The 21330-nt window shown below is 46.1% G+C and overlaps 1 protein-coding gene across 1 annotated transcript in view; it reads right to left on the bottom strand.

Moving 5' to 3' along the window:
• LOC116738288 overlaps positions 1-21330 on the bottom strand; it is a 618526-nt gene that overhangs the window by 36886 nt on the left and 560310 nt on the right. The gene's annotated exons all lie outside the window — the stretch shown is intronic.

Below are 21330 nucleotides of genomic sequence, written 5' to 3'. Positions count from 1 at the left end.
AACTTGTGCCCTCTTCCTCGCAGAGTTCCAAGGCCAAGATTACAAACTGGTTACCAAGAACTGGCCCCAGGCCATTGACCTGTGGAGTTTCAGAGGCATGGAGATGTGTATGGTTTTGAATTAGTTATCGAGCTTTAAGAATCAGAAGATTATACATGAAAATTTGTATTTCTGGCTTCTCTTGGAAAACCAGAGATGTGCCCTAGAGCCTCAGTTTCCTCACCTCTATAATGGGATCTGTGGTTCTGATGGGCACAGTCTTCTAGGACAGAACCCGAGCTTCCCTTTTGACGGGGCATGCTTGTCCTCGCTTACCCCTGGCCCCACCAGCCTTATTGCCTCACACCAGCCCAGATGGTTTATTTTGACTCCTGGAGTGGTGCAGGGTGAATTAGTGACCCTCTTCTGAGCATTAAATTAGATTATATGTATATATATATAATTATTTCATTTTTTTAATGTTTATTTTTGAGAGAGACAGAGCATGAGCAGGTGAGGGGCAGAGAGAGAGGGAGACACAGAATCTGAATCCGAAGCAAGCCCAGACTGACGTGGACGCATTCCTGGGGCTCTCCTCCAGCTTTTGCGATGGGAGGAAGGAACTCCCTTGAGCATACCCTTGGTTCTCCCAGACCCAGTTGCCACAGTTCCACCAGACAACACAGGGAACGGTTTCCCTGGCAACCCCCAAGTTGCCGCTTCAGGTTGGCACACTGCAGTTGTGAACCAAAGCGGCTAGTTGCCGGAAGGGGACGCGGCGGTGTGGAGGGCTAAGCTGGGGTTTGGGGCCCCAAGATGGCGTCGCAGCCCTTGCGACTGGCCGGCTCTCTGTGTGGGGCCTTGTAACCTGCAGGGTGGCCTCTGCTCGCCAGCCCTGAATCTCTTCCCAAGTGATATGATAATAGGAAGTGAGATGATGGTGTCCAAGGGAGAGAGGCTACCTGCTTGGAGGAACCCTTGTTCTGCCTCTTGAACAGAAAGCATTCTGAACTATTTATATTCCAAAGGATAAATTACATGCATTTTAGGGGCACCGAAAGAATTATTCAGGTTGTCAGCTTTGAACCAAATCCCAGTCAAGGGCACTCAGACAAATGTGACATTAAGAAAGAGAGGAGGAAAGGAAGGAAGGAAGGAAGGAAGGAAGGAAGGAAGGAAGGACTGAGGGAAGAGAAAAAGAAAGGAAGAAGAAAATAAAATAGTGAAAAAAAAGAGAGGGAGGGAGAGGCCCTTTTTGAATTTTTAAAAATTTGTTTAAGTTTACTTATTTATTTTGAGAAAGAGAGGAGAGAGACGGCACACACAAGCAAGGGAGGGGCAGAAAGAGAGGGAGAGCGAGAGAATCTCCTGCAGGCTTTACACAATCAGTGCACAGCTGTACGCGGGGCTCGAACCCACGAACCGGGAGATCATGACCCGAACCAAAGCCAAGAGTCAGACAGACGCTTAACCAACTGGGCCACCGAGGTGCCCCATGGAGAGGCCCTTTTTAATGTTCTGAAGGCGATAAGCAGAGAAGGTCGATAGTGTCATGCGTCATGCTGCTTTCTCACCCCACTGGGGCAAAGGAGGGATGAGAAGGACTCCAGGTAGCCATTAATTCTCTTCCTAATCCCTGGGTGGATTAGACCTGTACTGCCCTCCTTCGGTAATCACCTGCCCTGTGGTTAAACATCACTAGTGAAGGGACTTGCTGTTTGGCTGGGGTTGGATGCAGCTTGAGGACCAGGAGGGGTGGCTCCGATGCCTCAAACCTGAAAATGACTCCACTTAATTCCCCGCCACCAGCTGACTCACCAAAATCTCAACCCAGCCTGCTATTAACATATCGAAGGCCTTGACCTAAAAAGGAATAACACTCAGAGCAGATAACACTACACATTTGCTGTAGGGGTGCTTTGTTATTTGTGGCCAACCAGCCAGCAGATATTTATCGAGTGCCTTTGTACAAGGTGCCGTGCACGCACAAATTGCACACAGCTTAGCATCTTTACAGAATATTAGATTTGTGCCAAGACTAGCTGCATAAATAGAGATGCCCCAAATCTTCTACAGGGGTTTAATTTGATTCCCCCCAATCTAGAGAGTGCAGAGTTTTACAAGGAGAACGGCACATCTGTCAGTGTTCCTTGTGGTAAGGAAGAGAAGGGGAATCATCTTTGCTGTGATCAGAGACCCGCCCCCGCCCCCCTCCTGTAATTTAGGCGGTTTGATGAACACTGGCTTGGTGATAGGTCCGAAGTTGATTGCCAAGGGGCAGAAGAGTAATAGGGCTGATGAGCTGAAACCCACGGGGCCTTATATTTTTATATTTGTAATATATTTAATGTAAATGGACATTCAGATTTATGTTTATCTATTTGCATTTCAATTTACAACCAGAACACTTGCTGGATAAAGTAATATTTCTGGAGAGCAGAGAAGTGTGAACAAAACAGAAATAATGGGAGAAGGAATGCTTTATAAAGATGCGGGGTGGGGGGGGGCGCTGGGTTTGGAGGAGGAGAGGAGGCATTGCTGGAGACAGCGCAGGGAGCCTCCTGGCTGGAGGAGAGCTGGGGACAGGAGGCTTCAAGAGAACCAGGCATGGGAAGGGGTGACCATCCCTTTGGGCCGGGGGTCTGCCTGGCTGCAGAATTTCAGTCTGATCCTGGGGGTTGTGTCTGGCTAAGCAGGAATGGAAGCTGAGGGAGGGTGCAAGCTACAGCTGGGACAGGACTGGCCCCTTGCCCCATCAGGGTGAGGCGCCACCCCAATCTCCTCAGCCTGCACACGGACCTCTCCCCAGCAAACATTTTACACACCCAGGACATAGAATGATAGGAATGCTGGCTGAGGTTTATGTAGAAATCAGTGTGTGACAAGCACCTTATGGTAATGGGCTCATTTCACGCCAACAGCAAAGTCCCCATGAGGAAGACATTCTCACGATCCCCTAACAGGAGAAACGGACCACCTAGGTGGTGGGTCAGAAGCTGGTTGTCAAGGGAAAGAAGAATGGCGGGAGCAGATCCCGTTACGGTAGGAGGAGGACATTGGAGCCTGGAAGCCAGAGACACGGACGGGGGCAGCCCCGGTGTCTCTGGAGCTTGTAATCGGTGGGGCCACGGGTGTGAACCAAAATGCTGGGAAGTCCTGGTGTGCCACACCAGCCACCTCCTTTCTTGCTTCTTCGCCCAAGCTGTCCCCGGGGATGCTCTCTGCCTCACCCGCCGTCACGACTCGGCTCAAACACCACGTCCTCTGTCAAGTCCTCTCTAGTTTAACCCCATTCATCCAGACCTGGCCACAGGGACAAGGCTCAACAAGGCCACAGGGCTCAACACCGACAAGCCACAGCCTTTGCTTCCTCCCACTGTCATCATGGAGTCGGGACCGAAGACTTCCCAGCCAAGACTGACCTGGTTTACAGTCCCATTGCCTGTGCTGTGCTCTCCCCTGGGTAACACCCTGTCTGTGGGTTTTGGTAACCAGACACCCTAAAGATGGCATTCGCTTTTCTTATTTGCTATCATAAAAAAATAAAAATAAAATGAGAGGAAGGGAAGTCAGAAGTCAGGCTGTTCATGTTTTGGCGGCTGCTAATGAACTTATTATTAAAAAAAAAAAATTTTTCCCTAGTCTAAATTAGACATCCCTTCAAGCAGAAAGAATAAGTTGTACCCACCGTTGACTCTGGCACACTGGGAAGAAACAAGATAGAAAAAAGAAAACCACCCCAGAAATATATCCATTCTGCTGCAGACTTACAGAAACATGTCAGTAGTTTTCCCAGCCTCAGGGTATTTGCATTTTCTGGTCTATCTACCTGGAACCTTTATACCCGGATCTTTACCGAGCTGGCTTCTGGATCTCTTGGCCTCAGGTCAAATGTCTTGAACACCTTCCCTAATGTTGTTTCCTGTTCCATTCGCTTTGGCATTCTCCGGTTTTCATTCCCCATCCCCCACACCCCCAGCATTTCTCTCTCTCTGAAAACCTATTTTTTTTTGTTGTTTTGTTTTCCTTGTTTATTGTATGACTTCCCACGAGAGATGAGTTCCATGAGGGTAGAGGACTGGTTTGTCTTTTTCACTTCTGGATCCCTGGATCCTAGACAGTGCCTGGCACGGTTAGGTGCTAAAAAGAAAGCACGTGTTGAAGGAGAGAAGCTCACACCACGCGATGGGTGTGCTCCGTAACAGGTGGCACAGGGAGGATTTCATAAATTGAGCCGTGAACTAAATAAATAGCAGAAGGGACTTCCATTTCTAATCTGAAGACTCTCCTGCAACAAAACATCCAGAAATTTTGGACCAAAGAGAACAAATCCCTTCTCAGATGCTTCGTTGACTTTGCGAGAAAGTAAGGGAAATTTCCGAGGGCCAAACATAAAGAAGAAGCTGAAAACCAGAGTGGTAAGCGGGGACTGAGGCCACGGCTGTCGGGGGTGTTGGCAATCCAGTTACGCACCCAGGAGGCTTGGTTTTCAGTGGAGATGGGAGACGGGTCTTGGACCTGCCCAAGGCGGGAAGGTGGAGCTGAGGCCACTGCTCACCTGGGATTCTTGAAGGCTCATGGGTCACGGCGGGAAAGTTCACCTGTGCCAACAGGATATGGCAAGTGCATGGTCTGTTCTGTGCCAGATACAAAAGCATCGCCCGGAGAATGCCTGACCACAGTTTGCCCACTCGTAGGTTTGGGGTTCAAATTTACGTTACCCACGTGGCCCAGGAAACCTCCGGATGAGAAAGGAATACAAAACAGTCTCTGGCTGGTGCTACCCCATGTCTGCACCACAGGTTTGCGTAAGGGGGGCGGGGGGTGGGCAGAAGCCTCCTTCCAAAGCTTGATCTTTAATTTACTTCCCCTCCAGGGACATAAACAGGGACATTCCACCAGCCAGAACTGTTTCTCATGCACCGCCCCTCTCCCAGCTGCAAGGAGACTCATGGGCTGAGTATTTTTAGCAGGGCACAGGGCTGAGGGAATATTTTGGATTCTGCTCACAAGAAAGAAGGGGGAGAGGGGGAATGGGCACTGGGTCAGAAGCGTGTTATTGCACACTGGGTGTAAAGATCGGAAAGACAGAAGCTCAAATGACACGATAATATGATTATCTACAGAGGACAACTTCAAAGACTCCACCGAAAAATTATTAGAATTAATAAGTGAGACCAGCGTGTACGCTCTTACAAGACTGATATGCAAAAATTAATTGCATTCCTATAGACAGGCCACCATTTGTGAGACCAACAGAAACACCAAAGTATCTAGGAATGAATTAAATAAGATGTACGCAAGCCAGTTATGGACAAAATTATAAAACTATTCAAAGACACAAAATGAGTCTTAAGTGGAGAGACGGAGCAGGTTCGTGGGTGGGAAAAGCCAACAGCATAAAGATAGAAGGAGCTAATATCTTAACACTTTACAAATTCCACTCTATCGTGATGCCTTGGAAAACTCTTAACATGTATACTGTCGATAATGAAAGGCTTTCCCCAGCAGCCTTCTCTTAACGGTGAAAAGTAAGAAACAGTCTAGTTTCTACCAACAAAAGAATGTAAGTAAACTTGGGATATTCATCCTGTGAAATCGTCTACAATAGCGCGGATGAAGGACCCACAGTCAACGTGCCCACAAGGATGTGTTCTAGAATAGAGTGTCAAAGGAGGAAAAAGACAGTACAGGTCTGCTTATATATTCAAGATACGCAGAATAGAATCATATATTGTTGAGGGACACAATGCCATGTGGTGAGATGATTGAGAAAAGCTGAAAATGATAAGGTAGGGGCTACTTCTACGGTGGGTGGAAAGAAGGAGATGGCTGGCCCAGGTTGGTGAGGGCTGTAGAGGGTAGCTTCAAATGTGTCCCTTGTGATTTAGATCTTAATTTGAGCAGTGGTTTCATGGACGCTAACTGTAGTATTCTTTATTCCCTCCCCCCTTTTTGAAAATGTGAAATATTTAGGGGCACTTGGGTAGCTCAGTCGGTTAAGCGTCCGACTTTGGCTCAGGTCACGAGCTCACGGTTCGTGGGTCCAAGCCCTGTGTCGGCCTTTGTGCTGATAGCTCGGAGCCTGGAGCCTGTTTTGAATTCTGTGTCTCCCTCTGTCTCTGCCCCTCCCCTGCTCGTGCACTCTCTCTCTCTCTCTCTCAAAAATAAATAAACATTAAAAAAATGAAATCTTTAAAAATAAATGTAAAAACTTAAAATTCAAAACCTTAGGGAAACTTGTTTTGATTCATGTAATTAATTCACAAACGATCTTCACTTTAAAGGTTTTGTAAAGACGGTCTACTCCAACCCTTCTTCTAATAGATGCCTACACTCAGGCCGGGAATGACAAAGTGAGATTTTCACAGATCCGTGACCAGTTAATGGCAATGTCGAGACTAGAACTCAGGTCTTTCCTTATATAGAACCATTTTTTACATGAAAGACCTCTGCAATTTATTAGTTTGGTAGGGTAGTATTTCTATTTATTGAATTTCTTAAAACAGGAGAATACGGTATGCCAAATAGGAACAGGAAATAGCCAAAGGTAGCTTGCATGGAGAAGGTTAAGGAAGGGGCGTGTGGGTGGCTCAGCTGGTTGAGTGACCGACTCCGGCTCAGGTCATGATCTCAAGGTTCGTGTAAACATTAAAAAAAAGGAGGTAAGGGGGAAAAAATGCATCATTATACTCTTTCCATTGGGAAGAGCTGGTGCAGGAAAAGTCACTTGGGGTTGAAAGTTTCTGCCGATTCTGCGATTCTCTGTCTGGGATTCAGAGTGGGTTTGAGCCGGGTGACTGTCCCTGGCTCACTCAGTAAGCGTCAGCAAGTCCCCGACATCTCAGAGCCCCACATTCCCCAGGTGCTCAGGAAGAGGACTGTGGTTTTAAAGGGAAAGTCCAGATCCAAGGAAGGGTTTACTATCAGGAAGTAAGGCTCCAGCTAGAACCCTTTCAGGAAGTAGGCTGCTGTAGTAGGAAAGATGCTTCTTGAAAAAAAAAAAAAAAAAAATTCCCCAAAGTTGATTTGCCAAAGCTGATAAATATCCTCCACATCTGTTCATGTAGGGGTGCGGGGCCTGATTTTTCTAGGAAAGTCTATTTAGACCTCGACACAGATTGCATTTCTTTTTAAAGCAACAAGAGTGATAAAGTATCTTAGTATAAAATCAATAGAAAGCAGTTTAGTGGCCTCTGAAGTCTCGCAGGCAGGCTTTCCTTTTAGTTCTTTCTACAGGAAAGATCAAATGAGAAGTTACCAGCTTCCTTGTGTGTTTTAGTTATTTGTTACGTAAATCATGGGAAAAAAATTAGGAAATCACTTAGACCTGGGGAGGGCTCTTCTCTGCTCCTAGCACCTCTCACCCCCACCCCCAACCCATAAAGGACTTAAAAAAAAAAATAAGGCCCACACATTAAACTAGTTGACAGGACTGAGGACCCGGGGGTTATTTTTCTTAGGCACTATGGCATTATTTCTTAAGCTCTGGAAGAAAAAAAAAAAAGAAGTTGGTTTCCATTTTCTCCCTGGAAGCTGTTCTCCCCATCTATCACGCAACCAGAATGAAAGGCGGCATTAAGACTGTTCAAAAATGATGGGCTACTGACAATTATGTGAGAATAGTGTAGTTGGAAAAACTGTAGGAGGGAGAGAGAATGTGCTTGGCTGCCATTTACGCCAGATGAGGGGAGAGGACTGATAGTCAGGTTCAGGTGTAAGAACCTATCTGTTTTACGTCATTGACATTTTACATTCCTGCTTGTGAAAATGTGAAAGTCAACTGCATACGAGCCTCTATATCATAACGATGTCGGCTCGCCCCTGGTGGTGGTTCAAGAAACCAAATGTTTCTGGTTCCCCCAACTTTTAGGCACATGGCAGGCTCACATACCCGTGTCTCAGCGGACCTAAGCGGGGCCGTGTGATAACGTGCAATGAAATATGAGCAAAAGCCTCACGGGTCGTTTCTGGCGGAAGATTTAAGAGCCGGTATGTCTTGCCACTTTCTCTTTCCTTCCCTCTGATGTGACATAACGAACAGGGGGATGCTTCTTTAGCTTAGTTTTCTGAGTGGCTTCAATGAAGAGAGATCCCTGTCTAACCTGTGCGGGCATGCAGCATGAGTGAACAATAAAACTGTTTTTTCTTAAGCACTGAGATCTTATCCTTTATGTTCTGCAGCCCTAGCCTCTACTGACAGGTACGCACTTATTAAATTCTTGATATGGGTCAGGTAATACACTAAACACTGGCATACGGATCATCTCGTTGAATTCTTACAACGCGGTAAAGTGGACGCAATAATTACCCTTCTTTACTGATCCAGCATCACGGGCACCGTGACCTTAAGCAATTTGCCCAAGGTCATTACGTGGTCGAGCTAGGATTCTAATTCAGGCAATCTGTCTTCAGAGCTTGCAAGGAAAACCACAATGCTCTACAGGCCGTTTAGGGAGGCTGGAGTGTTGCACGTGGGGAAGAAGAAAGAACATTCTCTAACACCAATTTTTGACCACCTCCCTTCCCACCTTGCTCAGCCCCTCCCCCACTTAAAGGCAGCGTGTTAGTAAAGTCAATGGCACCATGGGCCCAGCTACGCGAATGCAGGGTAGAGCTTCCCTGTCCCTGAAGAACAGCCTGAGTTTCTTTATAGGGACAACCTGGAAAATAAATAATGAGATCATAAGCAATAGCTCAGGGCATTTCGTGGGGGAACACATCTGATACCAATGATCAGTTTGGTCCGATATTTATTGTATCAGACCCTTTGCTAATGGACTCAATATCCATTAAGACACGGTTCCTGAGTGTGGGAGGTAGATAGACATGAATGTGCTGAGCAGTATAAGAGGGCTACTCCCTGGGAGAACGGGGCGGGGGGCACTTTGAATAGCACGGGTGTCCAGGAAGGCTGCATTGGGCGCCAAAGGGTAAGGGATAGCCTCTGAGCATCCTTAGATCCCCCTCAATCCCTTGTCATAGATATGATTCCAAGGGGTTTATCTGAACTCTTCCTGAAGCTGGTTGAATTTTTAGCCCATACTACCTCTCGCTGCATAAAGACAAGTTGTTTAAAATAGGGCCTCCTTTAATTTATCCTAGAACACTCTTTTTTATGTTCCCAGGCAAGAAGGGAAACACTGGTATTTTTGAAGTTCATTAAAAAAAGGCTAAATTTTTCCCTTGCGTATCTTTAGGATTTTTGTACATTTGGATCCTACCCACTCATATTCTTAGTCACTTGGGGTGAAGGGGAACTTATTTTATCCCCTTTTCACAATTGCGAGAAGTGTCTTTAAGAGGGGACCAAGGAAGCTTGATCAAACCCAAAGCCCCCAAACCTCAAAATGGCAATTTGTGGTTTGTCTACACCACAGTTGTTGGGACTTCAGATACCCTAAGAAAATCTACAAGACTAAAGGAAAAGAATCCTTCAACTTGCTATTCAGAAAACTATTCGAGCATTTTCCAAATCAAAGGAAGACTGGGGGTGTTAGTTTCCCCCAATTATTCTCTTGATAATGAGATTTTCTTTAAACTTCCAATTTCAATTGGTGTTATGTAAAAGGATATGAGCTCCCTTCTCCTAACCTTTGAAAAGCCTGTTCCAGAATCGGTTGGGAAAAATATACATTTCACAAAGCCATGAAAATAATGATCCTTTGCCTCGCACAGTCTGATTACACATGTTTTTAGACCCAATCGTTGAGAATCAATCCATTATATTAATAGGCCCACAAAGTGTATGAAGATGAGTGGAAACCTACAATTAATTGTCGTACTAACAATGCCTGGGTGGTCCTTTCATTTAATTGGTCATCTAATAACATGATTCCTTGTTTGATTTATTTGTTTACACAAGCAGCTCTAATACACATAACTTTCCATTTTCTTATTTCTAGCGTATGAAACACTCCTCGTATAGCAGTCTCCAATGACCCGATGCTGCAAAAACGGATGGCTCGCCCATTAAGATGGAAATGACTATTGCACAAGACCCATAATCTTGTGATTCGTTTGCCACTGAACCAGCGCAGCAAGACTGAAGCAATTTCTGGAACAAAATGAAGGGGGGTGTGCTGGAAAACAATAAAGGGGACTCCACCCATGTGAAGGGGGCCACCTTTTAATGAGCTGAGATAATGTCCCAAGGGTAGCTGTGAGCCACTGCATACCCAGGGGGACAGGCATTGCCACTTTTGGTCTTCCAGCTCTCTGGGAGGACTGGCTTACTCTGCGTGCAGAGCCAGAGGACTAATGAAGTGGGCATTGGGGCAGCTCTGGAGCACCTGATCAGTTACTGGTCAATTATTGATCGGGTCAAATTCTTACATCTTATCAACGCAGGAATGGCGGAGTCCTTCACTCTTCTAGACAATGACATGCCTTCATTGCCCTGACCAAGAGTACTTATTTCTAACATCGTTTGTTGATGCACAAATCCTGCTGTAGGCTGGAGGGCTGATGTGACCACCCCTGGAGTCTGCATTCATAATCCAGGCTCCTCAAATACCACTTGGCTGCCCTGAGAATGTCAGTTACGGCTAGCTTTCCTTACCCGCAAATCACACCGTTTGCGATAAGGGATTTTAAAAGGACATTAAAGGTCGTAAAGCCCAATTAAAGACGAGGAACAGGCTCGGAAAGGTAAGGAATGTCAAGGCCGCCGAGCTGGTTACGTAGGAGCCTGTGCTCCCCATCGTGCTCCAGACGTGCTCCAAGTATCCATGGCTCAACCTGCAGGTTGAGCCATGCACAACTACAGACAGTTCGAGCAGCGCCCACCGGAGATGTGCAGCGTGGTGACTCCGTGACCCCAAGCAGCATTTCAGTTTGCTGGTCCCTCACTTTCCCAGGGGGAGCAGACATTAAAATTGAATAGGAGGTAAGGAAAAGTGGCTTCATTTATGTTTTTCTGGGTCCCTAAAATAAGAAATACGTACTAGAGCTGTTACTACCCAGCTCTTTTTGGTGCACGTCATGTCTGTGGGTATCAGTGGATTCGTGGGGGAGCAAAACGAGCCTCTGAGTCCCCTGCACGCCCCCAAGACCACAGAGCTGCTGCTCTCCAGAATAAATTCACGCGGGCCTGTCTGATTCATCAATCCCTGCATTTTGGAGGAAATGCCCTATGATGAATAGCAGAGGTTGGCAACCGCCTCAGCAGGCCTCTGCTTTGAAGTCTGATTCTTGGGCTGTCAAGGCAAATAACTGGAAGTTTCCACGGATGCTCTCCGTCATAAGATGCAACGTCTCAGTGTGGCAGAGAAGGCTGCCTTTAAAGATGACACTGAACGGTTATCTAACCTTTCAGCCGCAGGAAAGGAAAACAAATGTCTTTTTCTGGTGGGTTAAAAATGGAGGATCAAGAGAGATTAGAACCCATAACTCAGGGGCAGGAAACTGACAGGAACACTTGTAAGAGTAGCTTCAGAGAGCCACTCCCGTGGCACCAGCTGGACGCCAGGTCTTTTGAAATGCTCAAGGCCCTCCCTGGAGCCAATCTCCTTTATTCTCCAAACACTCGGGCAGTTTCGGAGGAAGCACAAAGGGCTGGGTGATTTACTCAAGGTCACCTGGTTCATCAGTAAACTCTGGATTAGTGTCCTGGCCCCAGGTATTCTTCCACACAGCCTCTCTTGAAAATGCAAGTTTGAGACTGACCTTCACTGCATGGATCTGAACTTGCCTTGACCTCAGTGTCTTTCTGAATGAAAATGGGGAAAACACATTTATATGTCCCAGGAAAGAACTTACTGTCTACCCACAAATCACTGTCACAGAAGTCAGTTTCTTTTTCGTTCGTCTATCCCATAAATTACATTGGGTGTCTCCTTTGGCTTTGCCATGGCCATCTGGAAAAACTGACTCTTGTGTAGCTGTTTCTTTTGTCCTTGGGGGAAGCAGAGGCATAAGATAAATGGTTAAACTTAACTTGAGATCTGTTGAAAGACAAGTCAAGAATTATTGGAAATAGCTCAATCTTAGGAGAGCGACGTTTGAATACCTTCTTTGAAAAAGATAATTGGTTTATGCACTTGAGTAGGTGGGTAAACACTTTGTGCTGGGGCCTGTTGCCTATTCCTTAGAAATAGTGCAACTTCTTGCAAATAATTTGCATCTGATGTATCTAAAGCTCCTCTCCTATTGATCTGATTGTTAACAGGGCTTTACAGAGTAGACAGAGAGAGAGAGAGAGAAGACCGAAAAGCAGTAGGATCTGGAAACTCTCTTTTTTAGATATAGATCTACACGCATTTATGTATTATTATTATTTTTTAATTTTTTTAAACATTTCTTTATTTTTGAGAGACAGAGAGAGACAGAGCATGAGCAGGGGAGGGGCAGAGAGAGAGAGAGAGGGAGACACAGAATCCGAAGCAGGCTCCAGGCTCCGAGCTGTCAGCACAGAGCCTGACAGGGGGCTCGAACTCACAAACCACGAGATCATGACCTGAGCTGAAGTCGGATGCTTAACCGACTGAGCCACCCAGGCGCCCCTATGTATTATTATTATAAATACACTGTGACACGGAATTTGCTAGTGTAGAGAGGAAAAGGGAGAGATCACTTAATATAATGTATAGTATTGCAATATATAATATAGGCCAAGTAAATTTATTTTCCAAAGTGGCAGGAATCCACTATGTGGGTTTCACCCAACTTTTAATATTTCCCTGGTCTAGAGGTTACACAGTGGCTGCCCATGGAAACACGCATTCTACAGCCTTTGAGAACTCTGTCCTGTGCTTAAAACAATCAAAACAAAGAAGGGCCGTGGGGCAGTCTGACTTAAAAATCCAGAGTCCTGGCTTCTTTTGAAAGATCAGAAGGGCTAGCTGTGCTGGGTGTATTTTTTTCATGGCTATCCCCTTTGGAAGGGGCATATTTTTCTAGCTCACCGTGGTCCCATCACCCAGCCTGTGAGCTGTTTTCCTGAACCTCAGTTTCTCCTCCACAAAACAGGGTGATTCATGGGGTATCCAATGTGTAACTGGGCCATCTGGCACTTGTCTTGGAGTCCAGTGTCAACATATGTCTTATAAAAATCCAAAGCAAAACAGACTCCTACTCCAAAGCGCTGAAGCAAAACATAGATTTTACTGAAGGTCTCTTGGGGACGATGAGGTGAAGTGACATCATATTTCACTCAGCCACACTTCCAGCGTATGCCAATCCCTTTACTGTATAAAGCACTTTAGTCTTTACACATTCGCCCTCCCCCCAGCATTACAGAATCTTCTCTGGAATGCTGGATGGGGAGACAGTTTGCATACTGGACATGGGAGGGGGTCCACTTTTCTACACATCATAGGGACCACAGAAAGGTGACTTCAGGTGCATTCACTTAATGCCGGGGGGCGGGTGGAGTGTTCCAAATAAACAGCGGTGGGGGGTTGACTGGGACTGGGACTTCATCTTGAAAAATAGAACGATGTGAAAATTAATTTGTTATCTTGCATTAAACATAATTTAGGTTATAATTGCTACCAGGTGTTAATTCTTAGAACTAAGAGCAAATCGATCAAGTAAGGATTTGGGGGGTGGAAATCTGGTATATTTTTCTCCAGTAAATTGGAACACTCGTCCTCACTTCACATGTGACCTTCATACCAGCGTCATAAAGTCAAGTTTTGCAAAAATATCTGGAGGCCTTACTAACTACCCCAAGGGTCTGTCTTAATCCTCGGATATTAATCATACTCTTTATCTTGGAGTCACTTTGTATTTACAGGAAAGTTGCAAAGGGGCGCCTGGGTGGCTCAGTCGGTTGAGCATCTGACTCTGGATTTCAGCTTAGGTCATGAGCCCAGGGTCGTGGGATTAAATCCAAGTGGGGCTCTGCGCCGAGGGAGAAGCCTGCTTGGTATTCTCTCTCTCTCTCTCTCTCTCTCTCTCTCTCTGCCCCTCCCACACATGCACACACACACAAGTGAAAGCTCTCTCTTTAAAATTAAAAAAAAAAGTTGCAAAGGTAGTACTGAGAGTTCCCGTTCACCCTTCTCCCAGCTCACCCCAAAGTTAACACCTTACACAACTATGGTAGCTTTGCCAGATGGTTCTAACAGTTCACCCGTTTTTCCACAAGTGCCCTTCTATTGTCCCAGGATATAGTCCAGGGCACCTCATTACATTTAGCAATCGTTCTCTTTTGAAGCATATTTCTTAACACCTTGTTTGATTATGACTGATCTAATTCTGCTGTCTATTTACTTCTCAGTGACTTGCCCGGAGCACGATTCAGGCAATTCTCCTACACCACTTTTATTGACTTGATGAAATTATATATTTTTAGCTTCAATATTTGCAATTCCACTTAGCAAGAGACTGATAGTAAAAAATTGTTGTGTCAAAATTTATAGGGGCGGGTAGTGCGACTTATGCTCGTGTCAAGCCAGGTGGGTTTTCAATCCATATGCGCTGGGACAGTCCTTTGCTTGTTAAAATAGCAAAATAGTCCTGTAAGTTTTAATAAATGACTAAGCCTAGAGATCACCCTCCCTCTGCCTGCCCTTGGACACCCTCCCCGCCCCCGTGCCAACCTCCCCCCCCCCCCATCTCTCCACCTAGCAACTGAAGGGTAAATTCTTGGCCAGCAGGGGGCCCCCAGGACCCTGTTCCAGGTAATGAGTCTGTTCCCGATGGGGGGTGGGAGGGGCGGGTGGATACCTGTGCCCTAGTCGATGATAAATATCTGGATTAGCCTGCTAGTATTCAGTAAGAAAGGGGGGTAATTGTGTAAGTGATCAGTTTATTGATAAATATTTTTGTAAAATGAGAGCTTTTTCCCCAGACTTTTATAATTCTAGACCCAAGGACCCTCCACCTAACATTTCCTTCCTCTATCATACAGTCTCTCTAGCGATACCTTTTATGGCCTTTGGTCATGCCCATTTTCAGAAAAAAAATAAACGAAGCAAGGTGCATACACAAAGTGATTTTTCTAATGTATGATTAGACAGTTGAGCGTAGATGGAAAGTTTTAATTTCTGGTTCTGTTCTTCCTTAAGTGCGTATCTTGTGGTGTGTAAAGCAAGATCTAAAAACCCAGATGCCTCAGGTCTTTGGCCAGTCTTTAATCAGTAAGCTAATTAGCAGAACACTCAACATGATCCCGTTGGGTTGTGAGGCCACCTTTGTCCCACTGAGAAACTGCCCTTGGGTTCCCTAGATGTCTCGTTGGGCACAAATACCCCCATTTATTACTTGTGCTCACTCACATGGGTTTTCATTCCTTTTAATAAAAAAAAAGACTTGAACATGAGCACACGGCTTCCACCCGATTGCCAGTGGGTTAGGTATGCCCCTTGCCTGCACTGTTCCTTTGAGTTGAGCCTTGTGCTGTCAGGACTCGAGGGAGAAAACATAAACCTCACGAAGGAGAGAAATGGGGGTGGGGGGGAAGAGAACTAATGCGGGAACAGCTCTTTGGATCTTTGAAAGCATTTCGAGCATCATTACAGGATCTTGCCACCTGCCTGGTGAGGTAAAGATGGCCAACCCGAACTTCAACTTTCTTGTAGAGAAGCTGGGTGCTTTTTGCCGTTCCACCTGGGCTTTCACCCTCCCCAACCTGCCACGATGTTGAGAGTGATCATCTGTGCCTCCAGAGGAGCCTGGCTCTAAGGCATACACATCTGGTTGCTCTTGGTCTCTTCCCAAAGGGTAGATCAACCCAACCTCTAAGAACAACGAACTGGTACCAGAGCCTCTGGGACCTCATCCTCTCTCCCAGGCACATGCGATGAAGGACATTCACATGAGCACCCCTCTGGCACAGGTGTTCCCCGTTCTTTCCCAGTCACAACGTACAGGTAGGTAAGAAAGCATAGGAGGGCACTGCCTATGGGTAACCTTACAGCAGCTCCAAATGGTTTAAAGCAGAAAGAGAAAAATATCATTACTCAGTGTTGCACCTTCGGTTATTATTAATAACCAATTATTTGTGGCCCAAGTGGGGACGAGGCTGAGGATCACGCTCTAGCCTGAATGTCACTCAAGCCAACTGGAGAGCCCCTGCACAGCTGCTGTCACCTTCTCCAGTCTGCCCTAGTGATTAGGGATTTCCAGTTCCAGTTAATTAAAGAGATTGCTTTGGCCCAGGGAGCTTTGGTCTTCCCATTTAACAAATATTTAGAGGCCATTCTATTTCCATAAATCTGTTTCTGAGATCTGGGTTCCTGGTTTGGTCCCACAATGGGAAAGCAGGTTACCCTCGTCTTCGGCTGATGGCTGAGTTCTATAAGGCTAAGATGATCACTCTCAACATCGCAATAGGCACACTGGGGAGTGTGAAAGTTCAGGCTGAGGTGTCTTGGAAACGTGCAACAGGGAAGAACCCAAGCAGATTCTCCAGAGCATACAATGAGAACACGATGAATTTGGTGCCATGGTGTCCCAGCGCATGAGATCAACACAAGACACTGGCCCATCGGTAATGTCTCGCAGGTGTGTCCAAAGTCATCGGTTCTATAGAGACGAGATGGGGATGTAGGGGTGTTGGGGACGGTCACAGTAAATGGCCAACGGGCTGGTAGGACAGAATCTGGGATCCTGGTGAGGCAAACACCAAAGAGGGTGGCTCTGGAGTTCAGGTAGCTGGCAAATTTGTGGACTCCGAATAGGAGAGACATAGGTGACCAGTCACACAATGAGAAGTCCCAGAGAAGACAGAGAGTCAGTTCACCGAACGGAAGAGAAAGGGGCTGACATTAGGAAAGGGGGGCCCAGACTTAGGATCTAGTGAGGAGTACAGTCTGGTGTGAAATGGAGGCGAATGTCAGGGGGGTTAAAGAAGATGAATTCAGTGCCGGTTCAGAGGGGACTATGGCACATGGTCTCTTCCGTAAGAAAGTTTCAAATGTAGTGGTGAAAATACACAGAGAATCAGGAATATTGAATTGTGTAGGCACTTGCTGAAGATCCCATGGGCTAGAGCCCTTATTATTGGCTATTCATCCTAGGAAAGAGGTATGGCATCTAAGGGGGGGGTGTCATAAGTGGCTAGAGGTGGAAACCTAGTATTTAGACAGCGCTACAGTTTTAATTGACTTTTCAAGAGCCATGTACATGTAGTACATGTAGAAGCCCAACATGTACTTGGAGTTGGGTTGCTTCCCAGGGACTGCACTGGAGATGGAATATGTGTTTTAAATCATGTATCAACAGCAATTGGAAATACTTTGTTGAGAAGGCTTCTTCTTTTTTTTTTTTTTTTTTTTAACTTAAATTCAGTTAGTTAACATACAATGTAGTCTTGGCTTTAGGAGTAGAACCCAGTGATTCAGCTCTTACATATGACACCCAGTGTTCATCCCAGCAAGTGCCCTCCTTAATGCCTGTCCCCCCACCCACCTCCCCTCCAGCAACCCTCAGTTTATTCTCTGTATTTAAGAGTCTCTTATGGGGGCGCCTGGGTGGCTCAGTCGGTTAAGCGTCCGACTTCAACTCAGGTCACGATCTCGCGGTCCGTGAGTTCGAGCCCCGCGTCGGGCTCTGGGCTGATGGCTTGGAGCCTGGAGCCTGCTTCAGATTCTGTGTCTCTCTCTCTCTCTGCCCCTGCCCTGTTCATGCTCTGTCTCTCTCTGTCTCAAAACTAAATAAACGTTAAAAAAAATTAAAAAAATTTTTTCTAATTAGAAATCGAGGATTTAAAAAAAAGAGTCTCTTATGGTTTGCCTCCCTCTATCCCTCTCTATTTTTATCTTATTTTCCTTCCCTTCCCCTATATTCATCCGTCGAGTTTCTCAAATTCCACATATGAGTGAAATCATATGATAATTTGTCTTTCTCTGACTGACTTCTTTCACTTAGCATAATACCCTCTAGTTCCATCCACAGTTTTGCAAATGGCCAGATTTCATTCTTTTTCATCCCCGAGTAATATTCCATTGTATCTCTATCACACCTTCTTTATCCATTCATCAGTCAGTGGACATTTGGGCTCTTCCATAATTGGGTTCTTGTTGATAGTGCTGCTATAAACATTGGGGTGCATGTGCCCCTTTGAAGCTGAGTCTAGCCTCAGAGGGAAAGGGCACCGTGTGAATTCGTGGCATCTGGCAAACCATAAGAGACTCTTAAACAGTGAGAACAAAAACTGAGGGTTGATGGGGGTGGGGGGAGGGGGCTATTCTTGCCTTCTTGTCTTGTCCTTCTGGGAAGGGTTCCGTGCAGTAGTAAAGGAAAGGATCTAGGGAAAGACACTTCCTCCCCAGCTGAAGGAAACCCATAAAGAAACAGAACACTTGAGACCATCTATAAACTTCAGGAGTGTTTATCTTTGTTGGCTGAGGATTCAGCCAGAGGCAAGGATGCTTCATTGCAAGCCTGAACGACCAATCCCCCCGGGTTTCTTTCATAACCGTAATACTTGCGTGTGAGCAGAATTAAAGAATGATCAAAGTACAGTATGCTGAAGTCCCAAAAGAAAATTCCCGGTAAAATATACCACAGTTGTCTATTAAAAGGAGAGGAAATATGAGTCCTAGCCTTTTAGAAGTCTCCGCGAAGCCAGTGGCACTTGAAGGTAATAGTGAAGGACAGGTGGAAACGGGGGGAGTGGCATGGGAAGTAGAGAGCGTGTATGATGGATTCCCCTGCTAATTTGAAAGCAAACAGCACAGCTAGATAAAATTTGTTATGGGTCTGACTAGACTGTAGTGTGTGGGGGAACAGCCATTTTGTTGCCGACATGATCATAAATACCAGGAACCTTGAGGCAGGATGCAGAGCCGGGAGTTTGGAAAGATTGCTGGCCTTGGGACATCAAGATGCTGATTCTCTAAGATTTTACCAATATCCAATATGCTGAGTTGGTTGGCTGAGAAAAGGCCACCCAGTCGGCATGTGGGATGCAGACAGCTTCCTCTGCTGCCTTTAACTAGGAGCAGGTGAATTTTTCTGCCTGCAGTTGCTAGACATGAGGCTTTTTCAATGTATCTAATTTTCCCCCACTACTAGATGGCTAATAACTTGTCCTGGGGTATTGTGTTTATCCCAAAAATGTTAATGACTTCATAACTCAGTGTGAAATGCTCTGGGCAATTTTCGTATTATTAAGGATTCTATGAAGTATAAAAAAGGAAATGCTCTCAAGGTGCCAGGCCACAGTTATAACTTGATTCTCATTTTGGAGAAAGCAGAAGAATTAAGCTTTTAAAAAATACATGTTTTCAACCAGGAAAGCAGTTCATTTAAGCATAATGATGGTTGTTGCCCTTTGGAAATAAGGCACAAGTCTCCAGAATGTCCCTGGACTGCGAATTTAATCTTCTCTCCAATTCCTGTCGGAGTCATGCCAGAGCTTAGGCGCTGGGAGCGAGGGTAGCAGGTCTGTGGCTCTGGCGAGTCGGGTTGAGGACCCTGGGCCTGGGGTGTTGGAGGGGTGGCGGGGGGTGGGACGCTATTTCTGGTGGCTGAGCAGTGAGTCAGGGAGGCAGCTGGCAGGGTGGAAAGGAGGAGCAAAGAAGGTGGCAAGCTGTTTGAAGAGGGATGGGGGGTGGCTGCCATGCCCATAGACAGCTTGGCACTGGCTTTCTTCACATCACTTTCCTGAAATCAGTACATTTCCATACTTAAAACAAATTTATAGGTTTTTTTTTTTTTAATTTTGTATTTGAGAGAGAGAGACAGAGAGACAGAGAGTGAGCAGAGGAGGGGCAGAGAGACCTTTTTTTTTTAAGTTGGGGAGTCTATTCTATGGATGCAGGGCATGTGAAACCAATAGAAATTGCACCACTGCTCTGGTTGAAATCACCATAGAAGGTCATTCCCCTCACCCAAGGGGGAGGCTCCAGGGTCCCTTGGGGCTCCAGGGAACACAGTTTAGATGTCACCGCCTAAAATGCTTTAAGAAGATGTGTCTGAAAAAAAAAATTGCAACCCTTTAGAAATCTCTTTGTTATTACTAGTTTTAAAGCTTCTCTTGTTTTTCAATTGAACATATCAGGTCGTTTGAATGGTAACGATGATGATAAAAATCTCTTAAAGAGAAGGAAAACCAGGAGGCTTGGAAAGATAAAGTCAATTGACCAAAGTTCTACAGTTACCAAGTTGGGTACAAACCCTGTCTGTAAACCACAACCTTCCACCGTACCCCACCTCCCAGCCCCTCATTTCCTCCCACCTTCTCCCTCTCACCCCCCACTCCACCTAGCGGAGTCTCAGGAAACCTTTCCTGGATTAAGATGCTGGCCCCACAGGAGTGATCAGATTACAGACTGTGCCTGAATATCCATAGTCTGGCATCTCTTGTTGCGTCATCTGGTGAGAGGGATCATAGCGGGGTCTGAGAATAGGGTGTCAAGTTGCCTTCAGGTAAGAAGGCACATTTACCCCTTTATATTGGTTTGCCTGGGTGATCTCATGGGATCTCCAATATCTGGGAGGGAAAATTCTACAACTGTTTCTATCTTTGATGGTCTGGAAGAAGCTCAGCTCAAGATAGATGTGTTTGGATCGGCTCATAGGGAGTTTCCATAAATGACGTGTTGGACAGTTGGCTGCCAAAAATGGGTCTTGGGCTCTGCAGGGGTGGAAAATTTACACTCAGATGTGCAAAAAAAAAAAAAAAAAAAAGTGGCTTTTTTTAAATGTCCATATCTTGCTTAGGAGGACTACATTCCATGGTGGCAGTGAGGGATATAACCTGCGTTGTACCTCCCGGAGGTGGCTTCATCTGTCTTGATCTTTAGAGCAGGCCCTTTGGGGTCAAGTCAGTCTGCTTTAGGTAAGTGTGCAATTTTTCATTGTTCCTCTGCTCCTGCTTCTTGTTTCTGGGACGCATTGGGGCAGAGGGGAGCCCACCTGTCCTCCTGGCTGATTTCAGGGAAGATGGTCTGCCTGCTGTTCTCCAATGGCTTCCCCTGGCCCTCTAGGATCCCAGTACTGGGAGCGCCAGAGACACAGCTGGTGCCATCTGGGTTTTTTGGGTGCTGCGCTGTCACCTACTGCGGTTACTGTCATGGGGTTTGGCCATGAGGTCCCACCTTCTGTATGCCCTATTCTTATCCCACGAGTTCTCCTGGATGGCCTGGTTGTTTCTGTGACACGAGCATCTGGCTCCATAAGCAGCCCCTGGTCCACTCACCGAGATACCTTCGTAGGTCATTTTTAACCTTCTGCCTAAGTAGTTCCAGGTAGGAGTATTTCTAACAGGACTGAAGTGGCCTTGTCCGTGCATGAGTGACAAGGATGAGTAATGAGCCCTGGGTTCCCCCACCCTCACCCAGTTGTTCCTAACACCAGGCTGGGTCTACTCCTTCCCCTTTCCCTATCCTTCTCCATCCTGGGAAGGCTTTCTCATCCTATCTACAGACAGCTCTTCCTCTCTCACCTCTTCTGTCC

Source organism: Lynx canadensis, chromosome C1 (assembly GCF_007474595.2).
Source record: "Lynx canadensis isolate LIC74 chromosome C1, mLynCan4.pri.v2, whole genome shotgun sequence".
Classification (NCBI taxonomy): domain Eukaryota; kingdom Metazoa; phylum Chordata; class Mammalia; order Carnivora; family Felidae; genus Lynx; species Lynx canadensis.
Note: the sequence above shows the minus strand (reverse complement) of the source record. Positions and strands in the feature narration are given on the sequence as shown.